Source organism: Echeneis naucrates, chromosome 2 (genome assembly GCF_900963305.1).
Source record: "Echeneis naucrates chromosome 2, fEcheNa1.1, whole genome shotgun sequence".
Classification (NCBI taxonomy): Eukaryota; Metazoa; Chordata; class Actinopteri; order Carangiformes; family Echeneidae; genus Echeneis; species Echeneis naucrates.
In genome coordinates, this window is record NC_042512.1 from 14,333,879 (window position 1) to 14,353,698 (window position 19,820).

A 19,820-nucleotide genomic window follows, 5' to 3' on the forward strand; every position below is an offset into this window, starting at 1 on the left:
TGCCTGTAAATAAGGTAAGAATGAAGTGTGTACGTGTAGAGTGTTTTGGTTGTGTAGTTTCTCGGCTCCTTTTTCTGACATCATATGTTCTTCTCTCTTTTTTGGTGGTGTTTGTTTTCTGGGTAGCAGAGGTGATGGAAGTTCTGCTGCCTGAAAACCAGGTAAGAAGTGAAGTGTTGTATGTTTTAGTGTTTAGGTTGTGTATTTTCTCAGTTCCTTTTTCTGACATCATATGTTCCTCTCTTTCTTTTGGTGTTGTTTGTTTTCCGGCTAGCAGAGGTGATGGAACTGTTGCTGCTTGAAAACAAGGTAAGAAGTGAAGGGTTGTATGTTTTAGTGTTTAGGTTGTGTATTTTCTCTGTTCCTTTTTCTGACATCACATGTTCTTCTCCCCCCTTTTATTTGTTTGGTTTTTATGTCAGGGTAGCAGAGGTGATGGAAGTTCTGCTGCCTGAAACAAGGTAAGAAGTGAACTGTAGTATGTTTTAGTGTTTAGGTTCTGTGGATGATCTGCTCCTATTTTCTGACGTCATCTGTTCTCTTTCTCTCTCTCTTTCTCTCTCTCTCCCCCCTCCCCTTTAGGGTAGCAGAGGTGATGGAACCTGTGCTGTCTGAAAGCAAGGTAAGAAGTGAACTTTTGTATGTGTATGTGTATGTTGTGTTTAGGTTGTGTAGTTTCTCTGCTCTTTTTTTCTGACATCATGTGTTCTTCTCTCTCTTTTGGTGTTGTTTGTTTTCCGGGTCGCAGCGGTGATGGAAGTGGTGTTGCCTGAAAACAAGGTAAGAAGCGAACTGTTGCGAGTTTAGGTTGTGTATTTTCTCTGTTCCTTTTTATGACATTATATGTTCTTCTCTTTTTTTTGGTGTTGTTTGTTTTCCGGCTAGCAGAGGTGATGGAACTGTTGCTGCTTGAAACAAGGTAAGAAGTGAAGGGTTGTATGTTTTTAGTGTTTAGGTTCTGTGGATGATGTGCTCCTATTTTCTGACATCATCTGTTCTCTCTCTCTCCCCCCCCCCCTCCCCATTAGGGTAGCAGAGTTGATGGAAGTGGTGCTGCCTGAAAGCAAGGTAAGAAGTGAACCTTTGTGTGTGTGTGTTGTGTGTAGGTTGTGTAGTTTCTCTGCTCCTTTTTCTGACATCACGTGTTCTCTCTTGTTTATTTGTTTTGGTGGCAGGGCAGCAGAAGTGGATGTAACTGCTGCTGTCTGAAAACAAGGTAAGAATGAAGTGTGTATATGTGTTGAGTGATTTGTTTGTGTCGTTTCTCTGCTCTGCTTTCTGACATAATGTGTTGTCTCTCTTTGTATTTTGTTGGTTTATGTACAGGGCAGCAAAAGGGATGGAGCTTGTGCTGCCTCAAAATAAGGTGAGAAGTCAACTGTTGTGTGTTTAGGTTCTGTAAGTTCTCTGCTCCTTTTTCTGACATCATATGTTCCTCTCTTTCTTTTGGTGTTGTTTGTTTTCCGGGTCGCAGAGGTGATGGAACTGTTGCTGCTTGAAAACAAGGTAAGAAGTGAAGGGTTGTATGTTTTAGTGTTTAGGTTGTGTATTTTCTCAGTTCCTTTTTCTGACATCACATGTTTTTATCCTCCCTTTTATTGTTTTGTTTCGATATCAGGGTTGCAGAGCTGATGGAAGTGGTGCTGCCTGAAAAGCAGGTAAGAAGTGAAGGGTTGTATGTTTTAGTGTTTAGGTTGTGTATTTTCTCTGTTCCTTTTTCTGACATCACATGTTCTTCTCCCCCTTTTATTTGTTTGGTTTCTATGTCAGGGTAGCAGCGGTGATGGAAGTTCTGCTGCCTGAAACAAGGTAAGAAGTGAACTGTAGTATGTTTTAGTGTTTAGGTTCTGTAGATGATCTGCTCCTTTTTTCTGACGTCATCTGTTCTCTTTCTCTCTCTCTCTCTCTCCCCCCTCCCCTTTAGGGTAGCAGAGGTGATGGAACCTGTGCTGCCTGAAAGCAAGGTAAGAAGTGAACCTTTGTATGTGTTGTGTTTAGGTTGTGTAGTTTCTCTGCTCTTTTTTTCTGACATCATGTGTTCTTCTCTCTCTTTTGCTGTTGTTTGTTTTCCGGGTCGCAGAGGTGATGGAAGTGGTGCTGCCTGAAAACAAGGTAAGAAGTGAACTGTAGTATGTTTTAGTGTTTAGGTTGTGTAGATGATCTGCTCCTTTTTTCTGACGTCATCTGTTCTCTTTCTCTCTCTCTCTCTCTCCCCCCTCCCCTTTAGGGTAGCAGAGGTGATGGAACCTGTGCTGCCTGAAAACATGGTAAGAAGTGAAGGGTTGTATGTTTTTAGTGTTTAGGTTGTGTATTTTCTCTGTTCCTTTTTCTGACATCACATGTTCTTCTCCCCCCTTTTTATTTTTTGGTTTTAACATCAGGGTAGCAGAGGTGATGGAAGTGGTGCTGCCTGAAAAGCAGGTAAGAAGTCAATTGCTGTATATTTGTGTATCTTTAGATTTAGTATGACTTGGCAATAGTGTGTTTAGTGTAATCAGTGTTTTCTGAGTGTCCTATTTTCTTGGCTGTTAAGTGTTGTATGTGTAGTTTCTCTGCTCCATTTTCTGATATCACATGTTCTGTTTTTTGTGCCCCCCCCCCTCCCCCAGGGAAGCAGAAGAGCTGTATCTGCTGCTGCCTGAAAACAAGGTAAGAAGTGAAGGGTTGTATGTTTTAGTGTTTAGTTTGTGTATTTTTTCTCTGTTCCTTTTTCTGACATCACATGTTCTTATCCCCCCTTATATTTTTTGGTTTTTATATCAGGGTAGCAGAGGTGATGGAAGTGGTGATGTCTGAAAACCAGGTAAGAAGTGCAGTGTTGTATGTTTTAGTGTTTAGGTTCTGTTGTCTCTGCTCCTTTTTCTGATGTCGTGTGTTCATTTCTCCCTCTTTTTTTTTTGGTGGTGTTCTTACTTCAAGAAGGGAGAAGAAGTGATCCACCTGGAGCTGCCAGAAAAGAAGGTAAGAAGTCAATGTTTAGAAAGTGTGTGTGTGTCCGTGTGTGTGTGTGTCTGTGTGTGTGTGTGTGTGTGTGTGTGTCTGTGTGTGTGTGTGTGTGTGTGTGTGTGTGTGTCTGTGTGTGTGTGTGTGTGTGTGTGTGTCTGTGTGTGTGTGTGTGTGTGTGTGTGTGTGTGTGTGTGTGTGTGTGTCTGTGTGTCTGTCTGTCTGTCTGTCTGTCTGTCTGTCCGTCCGTCCGTCCACGCTTGGTGCCCCTTGGTGGTGGGATGGGGGCAGGATCGTGGGAGTCCTTGTGTTCCTTGGGAGGTTTGTGAGGGCATCACACTGGTACGGGTGTCTGGGCTCTTGGCGGCGATGTCTGAGGACCGGCTCGGGTTCCCCTCGTTGCTCTTTGTCGGTGCTGGGATGTCTCTGCTCTGCGGTGGGAGTCTGCCTGTGCTGGGGCAGGTTGGGTAGGCGCCCTCAACCTGTTCCAGGTGTTGCAGGTGGGCTCTTGCTGTGGAGTGGGGGTGTCTCGTTGGCTGGCGGGGGCAGCAGGGGAGTGCCTGTGCTGGCTCTTGGATGTAGCTGCTGGGGGTCTGGGCACGTGTGCTGGTGTGTTCCCTTGCGCTGACCAAGTGGGACCAAGGACTGCCTGGTTCTGTTCTTGTTCTGTCATTGTGGGGTGCTGGGTGGGGGGACTGTGTGTGTGTGTGTGTGTGTGTGTGTGTGTGTGTGGGGACTATGTGTTTGTGTGTGTGTGTGGGGACTGTGTGTGGGGGGAATGTGTGTGTGTGTGTGTGTGTGGGGGGGGACTGTGTGTGGGGGGAATGTGTGTGTGTGTGTGTGTGGGGGGACTGTGTGTCTGTGTGTATATATATACATACAGTGGCAAAGGCAATAAGAGCTCAAGTTAATGTCAATATGAATAACTGCAGTATGTCAGCATAGAGGTCAGAAGGGCGTCTGTGGAGTTAGGTAGGACTCCCTACTCTTGATTAGAGCTGCTGAGATCAACAGTTTAAGCTGTATTAGTTGGTGAAGAATGTAAGAATGGAGTGGATTTGAAAGTGTGTGCTCAATTTTTCTGATGTCATGTTTTCTCTCTCTCTCTGTTTTTGTCTGGGGGGAGTTCTCAGGGTAGCAGCAGAGGCGATGTAACGTGTGCTCTGTGAACAAGGTAAGGAATGAATGTGTAAATGTTTGTTGTTTATCTTCTGTTGTTTGTCTGACATGTTTTCTGACATCATGTGTTCTCTCTCTCTTTCTCCTATGTTGTGTGTTTTGAGTGTGTGGTAGCAGAGGTGATGTAACTGGTGCTGGCTCCGAAGAAGGTAAGAAGTGAAGTTGTATGTTTAGTGTTGTAGATGTGTGATATGTAGTGTTTGAGTAGAGTGTGTGTTATGTCCCTGGATCTTGTATGTAAGTGGAATGGAGTATATGACTTGGTGTTGTGAATACAGTGGGGTGGACCTCAAGGGTTGATGGTTGTGGTGATTTGTTGGTAATTGGTTGTGTTGTCTGCTCGGTGTCTTTCTTGGTTTATAGATGTTTTCTGACGGTTTGTGGACTGTCTTGTGTATTGGCTCTGCAGGGTTTGGTGTTGGGGTTTATTTTGTATTGTTTTTTGTGCTGTTTCTTTGGTGCTTGTGTTATTGGTTTAATTGTGTGACTAGTTTTTTGTTGTATCTGAATTTATGTCGAGGAGAATTCAACAAATTTGTAAGTAGGTGTTCATGTTTATGTTTTAGTTTTAGTTTAGTTTTAGCAGGCCTGCTGGTGTTGGGGAAATATCCAGGATGGAGGATAAAGGGGTGGAACTGCAGGATCAGCTGTCACAGATAGTCTCTTTGGCTCCTTTAGAATAATGAGTGAAAACACTCTGCGTCTCAGTGAATTGAGTCGAAAAGTTGTGGATAGACTGCGTGAACTTGGGGTGGGGTGCACGGCAGTGTGGTGGTTTGATGTAAAATGGGTGTAATGTGAAGTGAGATTAGAGCTGTAGTCAGCTATGTTGAGGCCAAAGCCCGGCAGTCCAGTGTCATGAGGGTGGATCTCTTTTTTTTTGTTTAATTGGGCTGTGTCACCGGGGGAACTTATGCTGTGAACATTACCTGGTCCGGAGCAGTTATTGTTCAGAGTGTGGGCTCGAAGCTGGCTGTAAAAAGTGCTGCCCCTTCACTGATCATTCCCCAAGAGCACGACCTCCATTTATCTGGAAAATCCAGTGGATGTAGGTGCAAGAGTTGTGAGATGTCCTCTTTGGAGTGAAGGAGTATTTCCTGACTGGAGTGTTCTGCTTGCATTTTCGGAATGATATTTTCTCAGAGCAATACAGATTGTCAGCTGAGGTAAAATGTTACATGTGTAACTGTGTTGACTGTATGTAAGTAATGGGAATAAAATGAAGCCATGCATTTACAGTAATGCAGACCTCATGCCCCCCCCCCAAAAAAAAAAAAAAAAAAACACCAATCACAGGAAGTGGTATTATTAATGAAGGTTATGGTAAAGGCAGATCCATAAGTATACAATGTCAGTCGTGCTTAACATTAACATTTAGAAGTAGCATTTCTCCAGCGCCTTTTTTCTGTTCCTGCAGTAGCTTTGTCTCAAGTATTAGTTTGTAGGTTTGCAGCTCTTTGTTCTGATGATGCAGCTTTAGGTTTATGTTATCGAGGGCCCTCCCATGGTCTGCTCTGGCCTGTCAGGATAGGACATGGAGCTGTAAAAGACTTGACAATGTTGACAGTGACCTCTGTGTGGTGGCCAACAGAGGTGTGTGCTGGTGGCTGGAGCAACACCAACGTGTCTGCTTCAACTGTGAAATAAACACATAATTATTTATTATTATTATTATTTTTTGTGAGGGCCAGCTCCTCTGAGGCTGTGTGATCTGCAGGAGTGGGCCCCTCAAGTCTTTCTTCTTGAATTTGTTTTCTTGTTTGCCTAAAACAGGGCTTCCCAACCTGTGGCTCCATTTTGGCCTTGAAGAAAAGAAGAAGAAGAAACAAAATAAGAAATAATAAAAAAAAGGGATTCATTAATAAAATTGTATTCATATTATTAGTTTATGTAGTTGGGCAGTTATCTTGGAGTTAGAGTAGATGTCATCAAAATTTGAACAAACTATTTAATTTCTAAATTGTCAACGAACATGTCAGTCATATAATGTTATCAACCTTTGCCTTTATCTGCTGGTGGCTTTTGTAGTGTGTGAACCCTGCATTCACAGGAGCAAGCCAGCCTGATGTAGAAATTGAACTGGCTGACCTAGTGGATAAAGAAATGTGGGTAAATAAGGTCAAATCACTGATGGCGGAGCGTGAAGAAACTGCCTGTCAGAAGGCTGTTCATGCTAAAGAGCAGAAATGGAGTGATATGGAAAAGCTCCCACACCCTGACAAAGTTATGTTTGCAACACGGGATGCCATTCCTGATGTGTATATTAAAATGAAAAAGTCTGCCTTTGGATTCTTGTCCATCTTTGGATCAACATACTTATGTGAGCAAGTTTTCTCAAGCATGAACTTCATAAAGTCCCAATACTGCTCCTGCCTCACAGACGAGAGCCTCCAGTCCTCTTTAAAGATTTGTCACATCTTACAGCACTGACAGGGAAGATCACACAGAAGGGGGAAAAAAAAAAAGCAAGAGCAATATTATAAAAGAAGCTATGTTTTTTTTCCCCCCAAAAAAGCAAACACTTTTTTCAGACTCTGAGCAGATGATGTAGTTTTAGTTGTGTGTTCAGATGCTTAGTTGATGAGTTGATGAGGTCCAGAAAACACAGATATGGGCCTGTCAAAGATGCTCCATATTTGAAGTATGCCTATAAAAGCACACTGCATGTATGTTGTTATATTTAGTATTTGTAACAGGTGAAATAAAGAAAAAATGAAAACTTGTAAAATTTTACCAGCTTGGTTCTTTTTTGTGGCTCCTGATGGGGTTTTATTTATTTTTGGGGGGGGGGGGGTGGTAGAAGAGGGTCCAAAATGGCTATTTAGAGAAGAAAGGTTGCAGACCCCTGGCCTAAACTAAAGTAAAAACTTTAATGTTATGCAGTGTCAGTCACATTCCAGTAGGAGAGGGATATGTGCACAGCTAGTACATACCATGTAGGATTGTATGTTAGTGATGTAGTGCTGCTGGCACCACAACCAAAAGAACACGAATTAGAAAAGGAAATAATGTATTTCTCACAAATAAGACAAATCAAATAAATGTCACTTAGAAGTAGCCCTGATCCAAGTGTTCTCTGTGTATTCTTAATGGTGAGAAGTTGTCAGGGAGGGAATAAAAGTCTATATGGTGACATGTAGGCTATTTGAACTGACGTGGTCAGAGATGTTTGGCCAGGCTTTGTGTCTTGGCTCGTGTGTAGAAACGGTGTTGCATGTAGCTGTTCTTATTGGTCTGAACTCTTCATAGTGTGCTCCCCTTGGAAGAAAAATGCAGCAGTAGTAGGAAAGTGTTTCAGTGGAAATGATGTAAAAACATCTTTTTAAAGCCCCCTTTAATGTGAATACCCACCGAACGGGACGTGGTGAGCCGAGGCTGAGAAAATCTATTAGATAAGCGCTGTTGTGGTAGTTGTTATCTGTGGTTGGATTGTTAGGCTTTGTTGAGCCAGCTCACCCAAAGAAAGGCTGGCTCTGTGGAGCTTCCTTTGTAGTCCACCTCTAAGGAGTCAAGTGTTGTATGTTTGTGTTGTGTCAGCCTTGATGTGAGTAACTAATAAATGCGTATCCTGTTTTTGAACAGATTCAGTTGTGGTGAGGATCTATGGACGGAAGCCAGAGTCTGAGATGGAGGAGGACCAGTTCTCACAGATGAGTATCATGAATTGATGTTTTGAGAGCTTGTTGACAGACAACATGTAGCCCCTGAATGTTTGTGTGACAGAGTGTTCATTGTGTGCTGTCCTGTTGCAGGTCCACGTGGGAGGTGTGCAGGTGATGGCTGTCGGATGCAGATTCCTCAAATGTTCAGCGGGGGGCTGCTCCGGTTGTTTTCTCTGTATGTGTTGGAGTATTTAATAAGTTGTGTGTTGCATAGTTGATGGTCTGATGTCCCTTGTATATTTATATGTTTTTGTCATCCTTTGTACAAGCTGTTCTGTGTTGTCTTTGGAATTGTATAGTAGTACTTGTTAGTTGTTTATTTTTTTTTTTTTAGGTGTATGGTTTGTTGTATTGCTGATCAGTAGGCAGGAGTAAATATTAGTCATGTAGCTTGTAGTTGTGGTGTGTTGTTATTGTGTCTTGTGTTGTTCTGTTTGTTGTACAGGGTTGTTGATGTGTTGTCATTGTGGTTGTGTTTTGTCTGGTGTCATGTTTTGTGCTCTGTTGTCTGTAGTTGTGTGTCGTGGCTGTGGTCAGAGGGGTGTTCTGTGGAGCGAGCTGTGTTCAGGTCTGAAGTCAGACTTTCCCGGGTGATCACGGTGGCTCTGCTTTGGATGGGTTACATCACCGGGCTAACTGATGAGCAAAATGTGAGAATAAAGCTGTGACAGCCACCAGCGAGGAAGTTTCTTAGAAGTCAATGGAGTAAGTTGGATGAAATCCAGCGACAGGTAGCAAACCACACTTTGGAGGATATTGACAACACAGCCACAGAGGTGGAGGAGGAGGTAATAAGAAAGGGACATAGCTGATATTGAGGTGAACAGGCCAGTCAGAGAGAGAAATATGTAGCTGCAAGTTAGTTAAATGGCTTAGGGCAAGTAGTAGCAAGGAGTGGGAGACGTTCAACAGGGACTTGTCAAAAAATCAGAGCAGACTAGGAGGAAATGTAAGTGATTGATCAGAGAAGACGGGAGACATAATTTACTTCTGTTGTGTTGAAAGAATTGGGGTGCAAGATAGAAAGAGGGTAGAGAGAGCAGGTCGTTAAGTGTAGGTGGCAAAGAGAAATGGAGAAAATAGTTAAAGACAAAAGACAATGAAGAAGGCAGTGGAAAAGAGCTACACAGGAAGAGAGAGAGGGAATTAATGTGTTGAGAAGTAGGCTAGCTGCACTCAGAAGGGCTGAACATCTTGGGGAAAAGAGAAAGAATATGTAAGAACAGCATTTTACATGGACCCATTCAAGTTTGTTAAAGGATTTTTGAACCAGGAAAAGGGAGGGCAGCTTAAAGCAACAATGATGGAAGTGGAAGAGTACCAGAGAACATATAGTCAGATTCCCAGCAGGACAGAGTAGTAGGGCTTCCACCTGACATGCCACCATGAGGGGAGATAGATCAGGAAATGGATGTTAGACCACCTTGGTGGAAGGAGGTGTAGGAGGTAGTTTGCTGTGTGAAGGCCTTTAAGGCAATTAAGACTAGTTTGGAAGAAACAGTGTATTCCCAGAGCCTGATGTAGGACAGGAGATGTTCTTATTGTGAAGGAGAAGGAGTCTTTGGAGCAGAGTCTGTTCCATATGATCTCTCTTCTTAATGTAGAGGGGAAGATTATACTTGGTGTAGTTGAAAGGAGACTAGCTAGTTCTTTAGAAAGGATTTGCTTTATGGATACTGCAGTGCAGAAGGCAGGAATACCAGGTTTAGCAGGGTGTTTGGAGCACCCTAGTATGATGCTGGTGTCAGATTCAGGCAGCCAAGAGTGAGAAAAGAGACTTGCATGTGATATTCTTGGACTTAGCAAAAGCTTTTGGGTCAGTGCGACATAGCCTTATTTTGGAGGTGTGTGATTATTTTAGAGTGCCTGGAGCAGTTGTCAATCGAGTAAGAAGATATTTCCGGGATGTCAGACAGTGTGTAAGGACAGCAGGCTTTACAACAGGTTGGCGGAGGGTAGAAATAGGTATTCTGGCAGGGTGTACGATTTCTCCATTAGCATTCACAATGGCAATGGATGTAATGATTACAGATTCTAGGTGGGTTATAGGTGGAGAGAGGTGGCAGGATGGGATGTGCCTTACACCATTTAGGGCATACATGGATGATAAGACGTTGATAACTACAACGCTGCCATGTATGAAGAGAGTACCTGAGCGACCTACTAGGCTTAATTTTCATACTATTTCACTGTAAGTTTATGTTAAGTGTAGAGGTATCTCCATAAGTAGAGGAAGAGTAAGCGATGGAAAGTGTGTCATGGATGAAGAGGACATACCAATAACAAGGGAGAAACTAGTAAAGAGTTTAGGTAGGTGGTACCAGGTAGATTAGCATGACGGAGAGCAGGTAGTGCAGTTTTGGGGGGATGTTGCTGAGGGACAGCATAGAATAGAGAAATCAGGACTTCCAGGGAAATGGAAGCAGTGGTGTTTGCAGTTTGGATTATTTTCTAGTTTGACGTTGCCACTGCTGGTACATGAGATTCTGATGTCTGCTGCAGAGAAAATGGAAAGACTAGTAAGCTTTTACAGGGGGGAAGTGGCTCAGTGTTATGAGATGTTGAAGCACTGTGGCACTGTGTGGGAAAGGTAAACTTCAGTTCCCAGGATTTAATCTAGTGGAGGAGTTTAAGAGGACTGAGGTTAGGACAGAGCCCCTGTTATGTGGGAGTAAAGATCCTAACGTGAACTCCCACCAAGGGGAGAAAATAGAAACCAAGAATGGCAGAGGAGGAGGCCAAAGCAACTCTTAGGCACAGAGAGATAGTGGGTAATGTACAGGTAGGCTGGGGAGGCTTGGGGCTTGGGCCAAGCAAACTGGTGTGGAGGAGAGCAGGTCCCAAAGAAAAGAGGAAGGTAGTTGTGGAGCAGGTTTGTAGATGGGAGGAAATATGAAGTGAGGGCCGTGGCCGAGGCTAAGCAGGGACAGTGGTGGAGGCTGGAAGGTGTAGAGAAGTATGGAGGAAACTAGTAGTAGGTATAGCAAAGGTGATTTAGATGGATAGTCAATGCTCCAGAACTTACAACTCTGGGTGAATGGAGACCAGTTGTGTTCAGGTGCTGCAACTCTAGAGCACATCCTGTGTGGTTGTAAGGTCAGTCTGTAACAATGAAGATATATGTGGTGACTTAACCAGGTAGTTAAAGAAAGGCTTAGCTGTCGACATGGAAGATATGGAGTCAGACAAATGTAGGGGGGTCTAAGACAAAAGAGTAGCAATGAAGTTAGTTCAGGAAGGAGGAGAAGTGAGTAAGATAACAAGGAGGCATGGCAGCTTAGAGGATGCCAGTGACTGGGAGATGTAGGTAGATTTAGGAGGGAAGCTTGTAGTTCCCCAGGAAATAGCCTGTGCAAAGCCAAGGCCTGATATGGTTTTGTGGTGTAGGAGTAGAATGTGAGTAGGTTTCATAGAGCAGACGGTGCTGTGGGAGCATATGAAAGGAAAAAGCTGAGCTATGCAGATCTAGGTAAGGAGGCTGAGTAGCGAGGATGGAAGGTTAGGATTTGTCCAGTGGAGGTAGGATGTAGAGGAGTTGGAGCCAGATCTGCTGTTGCTTTGTTGAGGGAGTGTGAGGAAAGTAGTGAAGGAAATGTCAGATGAGGCTGTAAGATCCAGTCGGTGGATTATGTTAAGAAGAAGTAGTAGTAGGTGGGGGCTCAGCAGAGGGCGCTCTTAAGATAGACAGACTGTAGGGAGAAGCAGAGGAAGAAATCCAGGAGGGGGAAGGTGTGGCCTGGTTGAGCCTCTTTGAGACCATGTGGTTAGTCCAGGTGAGTGGGCCTGTGTTGGTGTGTAGGTGTAGTTTGAGTTTAGGACTGTTCAGCTGAGTGCAGCTTGTCCTCCACTTCCTGCACGTGTTGACAGTGTTCACGGTCTAACCTCCCGGAGGAGTTGTGGGCCTGGTGAAAGGAGGTTCTCACCTGATGACCCCAAAGACCTGATAGCTGTCAGTGCTCACAGGCCTGGTTGGACAGTGTCTGCAGGGAACATGGAGCTGGCTGGAAGTGTGTTGCTAGGAAGGATAATCACTGAGCCTTTTTTGTAGAAAGAGTTTGTAGTGTTTTTCCTAAAAAAGACTTTCGACATAAGGCAGATGAGAAGAATGTCACTTTGGTTGGGTCTTGTCTAGCTGATGTCCATGTGTCCCTTAATAGTGAGACATGATAGCTGTTAGCTGTAGTTGTTGTTGTTGTTTGGTTAGTTCTGAACTCTTTATACCTGTCTGTGATCGCAGTCTGCTCCTGCAGGCAGAGACACGTGGGACTGGGCTGAAGTGATGCCTGAATGGACATCTCTGTTGTGGACGTGCACAGAGCAGAATGAGACGAGGCCGAGTGGACTAAATGCAGCAGAGAGCCACATGCAGCGGTGTTTGTTGTGTGGTTGGAGTCCTCAGTGTTGTTCAGCCAGCTCACCCAAAGGAAGGTCGGCCATGTTGAGCCTCCTTTGTAGTCCACTCCTCATGTGTGTATGTTGGTTTGTTTGGTGATGGACGTGTAGTGTATGTAGTGTGGTGTTGTCTGTGTGTTGTGCCTTGTCCTCTCTGTTTGTGTGTTGTGTGTTGTGTTGTTGATGGTCTGTTTGGTTTGGTGTGTTGTAATGTGTTATTGCATCTGTAGACAAATGTTTGATCTTGGGGGAATGTGTTGATGTGTTGTAAGTAATGTACTAAAAGTGTTGTTGTACACCATTGTCATGCATGAACTGCTGTGATGTGACTTTGTAATGATTGTGTGCAATACAAATAAAGCTGATTGGATGAGATGAGAGTCCTGTGTCATTCTTTGTGGTAGTTGTGTTGGTTTTTTGTAATGTCTTGTAGTCTAGTATGTGTGTTGCTGTGAAAGGTTGTCTTGTGTCACGAATAGTGTTTGTTACTGTGAAGTTGTATTTGTATCAGGTTGCATGTCCTAGCTTGTCTGTTGTCCTTTGTACTTTGTGTTGTGTGTAAGTAGTTGTTGTTGTTATTTGTATTAGTTCTGTGTGTTTAGTGGTCTTGTCTTAATTGTTGTCATGCCTTTCTTGTCTGTGATGTCCAGTGTGTTAGTTTCTTGTTTGCTCGGATTCTTGTCTGTTGTCTTGTGTCATGTGTGGTGTTGTCTGTAGTGTATATGTTGTGTAGCAGTTAATGTTGTGTGTTGATTGGTTATGTAGTGTTGATGATAGTGTGTGTATTGTTGTGTGTAGTGTGCTGTTGTCAGTCTTGTGTGTAGTCAGTTTGGTCCTGTTAGTTGTCTGTAGTGGTTTGTGTATGTATCCTGTAGTGTAGTGTGTTGCTGGTTGTCTTGTATCTGGTGTCTTGTTAGTTGTGTGTTGTCTGTTGGGTCATGTTTGTGTCTTGTCTTTAGTGCTTTGGTAGTTGTGTTTGTCTTGTCTGTTGTGATTGTTATCAGTTGTGCCTTGTTAGTGGTTTGTCTTGTCCTCTGTGTGTCTCTTGTCTGTTTATGGTCAGTTGTGTTTGTGTTAGTGGTCAGGGTGTGAGTGTGTTATTTTAGTGTTCTTTTTTTTACATTGTAGTTGTCTTTGTTTTGATAGCTTATATATGAAATCATTTTTTTAGAGCAGGTCCAGTTGTGGCTGTGTCTCGGTGAGGGCGTTGGTTGCTGATGGGTTGAGTGCTCATTGGTGGACTGGTCTTGCTGAGAATGTGTTCTTATTTGTGGGCTGAATGGAATTGGGTGGTTGGAGGAGTGGTTGTTGTTGTAGTTGTATTTGAAGTAGTAGTCTTTGCCTCATGTGTGTGTGTGTGGTGCTGTTCCCTGTTAGGACTGGTTTATGGTTTGGCCTTTGGGTCTGTTGTTAGTCTAGTGTAGTTATGGTGTGTGCTCTGCTGGGCTAGTCAGGAGTGTACGTTTCGGAGTGTTGTCTGTTGTTTCCTGTTGGGTGTCACGCTTTGGGTGCTCTGTTGTCTGTGTTGTGGTGAGTAGTCTCCTGTCCAAGTGTCTTGTCTGTGTGTGTGTGTTTGTGTGTTTGTGCGTTGTCTACTGGCTACGTGAGTGTCCTTGTTCTATGTGATGCGGTTTGTTGTCTTATGTAGTAACGTGTAGTGTGGTTTGGTGTCTGCTGTTGGTCTGTTGTGCTGTGTAGTTGTGTGTTTCCTTGTGCTGACTGATGTCTGTTTGGGCATGGTGGTGATAGTCCACAGTGTGTTCCTGGAAGGAACACACACACTTGGTGGGTGTTTTTTGGGTGGATCCTGTGACACTTCTTGTGTCACAGGATCCACCCAAAACACGAAAAATGGGTGAACAACAGAATGTGTGTTGGTGTTTGTAATGCGGCTCTTTTCCTGTTTGTTCTGTTGGTCAGGTGTTTGTGTTGTTGAAGTCTGGCCGAGGGCTGTGTGGATGTAGTTTGTGTCTTTGTTTTGTGGTTGTTCTGTTTTACTGTAGTGTTGTCATTAATTGTGTGTGTGTGTGTGTCTCTAGTGTTGTCTGATCAGAGTAATGTGGCATTGTTGTTGTGTAATCTTCTTGCCTCTTTGTCTCTGTCCTCTGTCTCTGCTTGCTGTTTACTGTGGTGGTCTCATGCTGGGTGTGTGTTGTTGCTTATTTTGTCTATGTTGTTGTGGTTGTTGTTAGGTGTGTGTGGGTGTGTGGTGACAGGCACACCCAGGCACATTGGTGCTGAGATGTGTCAGCATGATATTAGTATTGGTATTAGTAGCCACTGGGAGGTGTTATCTTACTTGAGACTCACCAGAAATGTCTTTGTGATGGCGCCATCAGGACAGTGAGTGTTTTCAACCAGGAAGAATCCAGACAAGAAAACCAGTCCACCAAGAAGACACATCTTTGAGGAAAAGTCTTCTTGGGGGGGGTTGGTGTGTGTGTGTACACACACACACACCAACCCCCCCCAAGAAGGGCCCAATTTCACAGGCCATGTCACACTTAGGGGGAAAATAATAAAAGAGGGGTAGGGTTAGGTGCTAACCCCCTACTATATATATATATATATAAGTGTTTCTGGCCTGGGTTGGATTTGTCTGACACTCCTCATGTCTCAAAGAAAGCCTTCATTTGAACAATAAAAAAATGAAAAGTCACACAATCATGCTTCCTGTCTTTATTTTGTACCATCTGGTGGTGGACAATACTACACACAGTGAGGAGGAGGAGGTGCTGAGGAAGACATTGTGCTGCAAACACATCAGCAGATGATGATGATGATGATGATGGCAATGCTGCCATCACGGTTAACATTGGTGAAGGTGAGACCAGCATACATCCAGACTGAATGATGTAGATGACTGAGGAGGCAGCTGCCTCCTCAGCTACACTTGCAGGTGATGCAGATCACCTGCAGCCTGCCATTTGGTATTAGCAGTCCCACTCACAATCTTCCCACATTCTGCCTGACCAAAGTTGGTCATCACCCCAGCACCTGGAAAAAAAACCCACAACTACTCACTAAGACACACAACATAACCAGACTAAGCATTGCTGTAAATACTTACCCCACACTCCACTGGATGCACAACAGCTGCAACTCCTCCACAACTCCACCTTCCTGCAGCCCTGCAACACAAACACAGATTTCTAATGTCACATGCACGTCAGTGCATGTCAGTGTAGGTGACATTTGTCACACATACATGTGTGCAATGTATACACACATACTGCAGTGTGCAGTTCATGCAGACACTGACCTGTAAAGTGTGAGCTGTGGTCACACACAGTCTGGTTCTCCTCGATGGAAAGGGTGTCCTGGAGTAAGCACACACCAATCCAGCACCCACAAAACACCTTCACATCATACTGGGACCGCACTCTCCACTCCCCTGGAACACACAAAACAGAGCAGAAAACATTCAACAGCTAACACACCAACAACATGGAGCAACACATTCCACAGCCCTGCAAGTGGTGCGGGGTGGGGCCGCAATAACGCCTCCCCAAACTACAGCCTAACTACTCACTCACAGTGGGTCCACTGCACAGCCCCACACATTCCCTGAAAAGACAGCTTGGACATGCTGTTTCTCCTGTACACCAACCAGAAAAAGGAGCTAAGCAACATCCTATGACACACAACAAATACTGACACAGTCAACACAATACAACAACAATCCTGAAGAATCACCTCAGCCAATTGACTAAGTAACTCAATGAGAAACATGTGTATTTACTGCAAACATCAATCTATTGCTTTCACATCATTCCCAAGATAGTGATGAGGCAGCTGGTAAACAGTGTGACCTCACCTCAGGAAACACACATCAGTTGCAACTGCTAGCCTCATTCAGACAGAGGGTTTTCTTACATAGTGTGTTCAACCTCACCAAGACACTGGCTAAGGTTAGCCAGTGCACAAAGACTTTGTTGGCAAAGCAGAAGCTGATGCCGAACAAAGGGCAGGTGTACCAAAGCAATAAGCACACTCACACTGGCTGTCACTTAAACAGGACATGATGTGGGCCGTACACTGCGCCCAGCCAACCCCTGCTACAGACAGCACTTACACTCACCTCAGCCTGACTACAACAGGCCCTGTGGTCTGCAGCTTCCAAGCTGCACAACAACACTCCCAAAGCCTCAACCACAAATCTACAGCTGCGCACAACTATCAGATACAAACCACTGACCTTCACCTGCTGCTGGGGAGCACACTTCACAGCTACAATCATTCCTCCTGCGGACACTAGCTGTTGTGTCTGTGGTTATGTGGTGGAACCACAGCTAAACAGCTAAACACCCTTGCTGACAAGCTGTCCAACACCTACAAAGTCACACACAAATAGCATCCAACACAGACGACAACTACCAACCATGGCAGGCTAGGACTCACCTTCATCTAGGGGATGGTTCACAACCCTCAAACAACAACACTACATGTCTGCTCCACACTGACTGGCGTGTGTTCAGTGTGTTGACCCAGACTACAGAAACCCACAGGCACCCTGCACACCCCATAACTACAGCCAAGACAGGACCACCTAACACAAAGAGGAAACAGCAGCACAACTCACCTCCACACAGAACCAATGAACACCTCCAACTCAATGCTAACACTCGCTGAATCACAAGCACCACCAACAGGTCACAGTCTAGGTATGTACAACAGCCCAGACAAGTTACAAACCAACAAAGGGCAACCAGGGAGGGACTCTCATTTCACCAACCAACTCAACCACCACATAGACAACATACTCCACATTTGGTGCCACACCTGGCATTGAGCCACACAAACACTACAGGGTCCTCAGAAAACTCACACCAAATACACACTTACACTTTGGTGAATGTAGCTACATTCACCAAACTACTTAGAGTAGAACACCAACTACATCATCACCACACTTGTGTATGTTTCCTACACACGTGTGTAGCCAACATACACAACACCTACAGATCTCTGCCTTTCTGACACTACATCAGCAACACAAACACCTCATTGGAGCAGGTGAGCACAGCTCACCTCACTTTGACTGCTTCACATCACCAAGGATTTAGAACAAGACACACATAAACTATGACATGCACTCATCGCACAGTTTTCTATAACACATTCCACCGTGTAGTTCAGTGTGCTAGTGAGGCTAACAGCACAACACCACCCACCTTCGACAAAGCCTCACTACACCATCCCAGGACCACACTTACTGTGACGCAAACACATCTAGACAACCTGCACACATGTGGAGGGACACACTTAGCCTTATCTGCTCCATTAGTGACCAACATACAACTCACCCAGGACTGTGCCACACAGTAGTACTGTCATATCTGAACACACACAACACACAACAACTATCACTTACACACACACACACACACACACACCACAGGAACACAGCTATGCTTCTAAGACTATCAAGGAACACACCACTAAACACCTGGGCCCATGTGAGGGAGTCACCCCTTCACAACTTCCCACTACCCGAGCTCACATTAACACACTACCTCAACAAACCACAGACACTACTGACAACACTCACTTTGACCCTCAGACTCCTCTTAAAATACAACTGACCTCATCCAACCTCTACAGCCAACATAAACAACACACAGAGTGAACAAACTCATCCTTCACCAACAGAAGGAAGGCACCTCTCAATCAGCCGCTAACAAACACCAGTCTCTCACACACAAGGACACACCACATGCTACATACACCGTCAAAAAAACACACTCCAACAACACTACAGACAGTGAGCTTCACCTGCAGCGACAGAAACTGCACCAACCTTCTACCAAGCAGAAGCACTCCACTTTCACAATCTACCACACTAGAAGTGACACTCACAGCCACACTCGCCAGCGTGTGCTCCATAAGCCTGACTTCATCACACTTCAGAGTGTGACTCCGGATACATCACAAGGGAACCAAGACGCTCCTGAAAAAACACACACCAGGTGACACACGTGACAGCTCAACCAAAACCAACCCAACTACAGCAGACCAGCTCTGCTTGTGACTTTCCTCTGAACCAAATCAGTACACCAGCCACTGTTGCAAAACATCTCACTCAGCGTGACCACTTCTACACACTTACAGGTCAAACACATCGCACAAGGTCAACTACACTACAAGACTCTGAAGAGTATTGATGAAGTCAGAGTCCCCAGTTGCAGGTGAGTGTCTGTGGGTGGGTAAGGTGCAGCAGTGCATTTGTGACTCCACTCATCAATATCTCCAGATTCCTTCACGTGACTTCAACATTCCTGCACATCTCATTGTGGCATTGCACCTTGGATGACACCACAAAGTGGGCTGAAGATGCACAGAAAAGAAAATACAGCAATGAGCCAGGGGTGCTGAGGGCACACGTACCATCCAACAACCATTTCCTCCATCTACAACCGCATCTAAACACTACACACACAACCAAACCTGTGAACTGCCTACTGACACTTAAAACCAGCTGCAAACACACTGGTCACCACACTTGGACTTTCTGTCACATAAACACATCAGAAGGTGTCTCAAACACTCATCTGGCTCATCTACTCAACCACCTCACCTACACACATATAAAGCCCTTCAACTACTCTACATTCTGCTGCCTACTCTTCAACCCCATCCTCCCACTTCCACTGACTTGGGACAGCTGCACCATCATTCACTTTCACCCACTACTATCTGCTCTGCCAATCGCTCCTGCTGCCCATTTCTTCACTACAACCACTACTACTCCAGTCAACGCAAACACATCCAACCGACAGCTGAACCAAAGACAGCCAGGCTGGGATTTGTCCAAGAAAGCCAAGGGCCTTCTTCAGTCCTCAACACATCAGTGTTGACATTTTGAAAATAGTCAGGACCTCTCACACCACTACATCTTACACAAATCAAAGTCCTGTTGCTGTCTGTCCCATTGTGGGCCACAAGTGACTACAACCTGGACAAATGACTATCTACACAGTGCACAAACACCAAAAAACTGGAGCACAACAACAAGGCCTAATCTAATCTGAGCTAACACTTATCTTATCCCACCGCACACCAATCAGCTTCATGACACACTACACAACAGAAAAAAGCATCACCTCAACACAGCGGGTCAACACATCCCCGCTACAAGATGAAGACTTCTCATTGCTTCACACAGAATGGACATTATTCATCAAGACACACAAGACAGCAAATGTGTCTGCTGGTGGCCACAGTTCTTCAAAAAGTGGAAATAGTGAAGGTTCGATTGGGCATCCTTGTACCTTCACTAACACCTCACCAACAATCATCTGCGACACACAGCACTCAGAGAACCAATCACTTCATTTTCTACATATCTAACAACCACACTGTAGACAACAACACAGCTACACACTGCCTAAGTTATCAACACCATAGAACAAGCACTCAAAGAAATCAGCAGTCACATTTCCAAACCTACCATGTTCTCCAAAAAATCACCATTAAATACTACTACAAAAAAAGGGACACCATTCATATCACAAACACTAACATAGACCCACTTTGACCACAGTGAGAAATCACTGTCACAACTATCAAAGAATCCACAGCACACAATGCTAGTAACCCACCAACAACACACAACATCCTCAGACACTACTACTGTGATTTATA

General features: G+C 44.5%; 3 long non-coding RNA genes across 5 annotated transcripts; all 3 read left to right on the forward strand.

Moving 5' to 3' along the window:
* The first annotated feature begins 1,032 nt into the window (after positions 1 to 1,032).
* Positions 1,033 to 2,099, forward strand: LOC115056104 (uncharacterized). The gene is made up of 8 exons (XR_003841764.1): positions 1,033 to 1,068; positions 1,176 to 1,216; positions 1,327 to 1,366; positions 1,475 to 1,506; positions 1,619 to 1,658; positions 1,771 to 1,809; positions 1,925 to 1,964; positions 2,081 to 2,099. It is a non-coding gene; the product is annotated as an uncharacterized LOC115056104 (long non-coding RNA).
* A 509-nt stretch (positions 2,100 to 2,608) lies between these two features.
* LOC115056111 (uncharacterized) lies at positions 2,609 to 3,060 on the forward strand. The gene is made up of 3 exons (XR_003841765.1): positions 2,609 to 2,649; positions 2,764 to 2,803; positions 2,920 to 3,060. It is a non-coding gene; the product is annotated as an uncharacterized LOC115056111 (long non-coding RNA).
* Positions 3,061 to 3,791: 731 nt separating this feature from the next.
* LOC115056479 (uncharacterized) lies at positions 3,792 to 12,524 on the forward strand. 3 transcript variants are annotated; one of them, XR_003841796.1, is made up of 3 exons: positions 3,792 to 4,117; positions 4,227 to 4,271; positions 7,705 to 12,524. It is a non-coding gene; the product is annotated as an uncharacterized LOC115056479 (long non-coding RNA). The 3 variants fall into 3 exon arrangements; XR_003841797.1 differs by having other exon boundaries at positions 4,237 to 4,271; XR_003841798.1 differs by lacking the exon at positions 7,705 to 12,524 and adding an exon at positions 5,896 to 6,587.
* Positions 12,525 to 19,820: the final 7,296 nt, after the last annotated feature.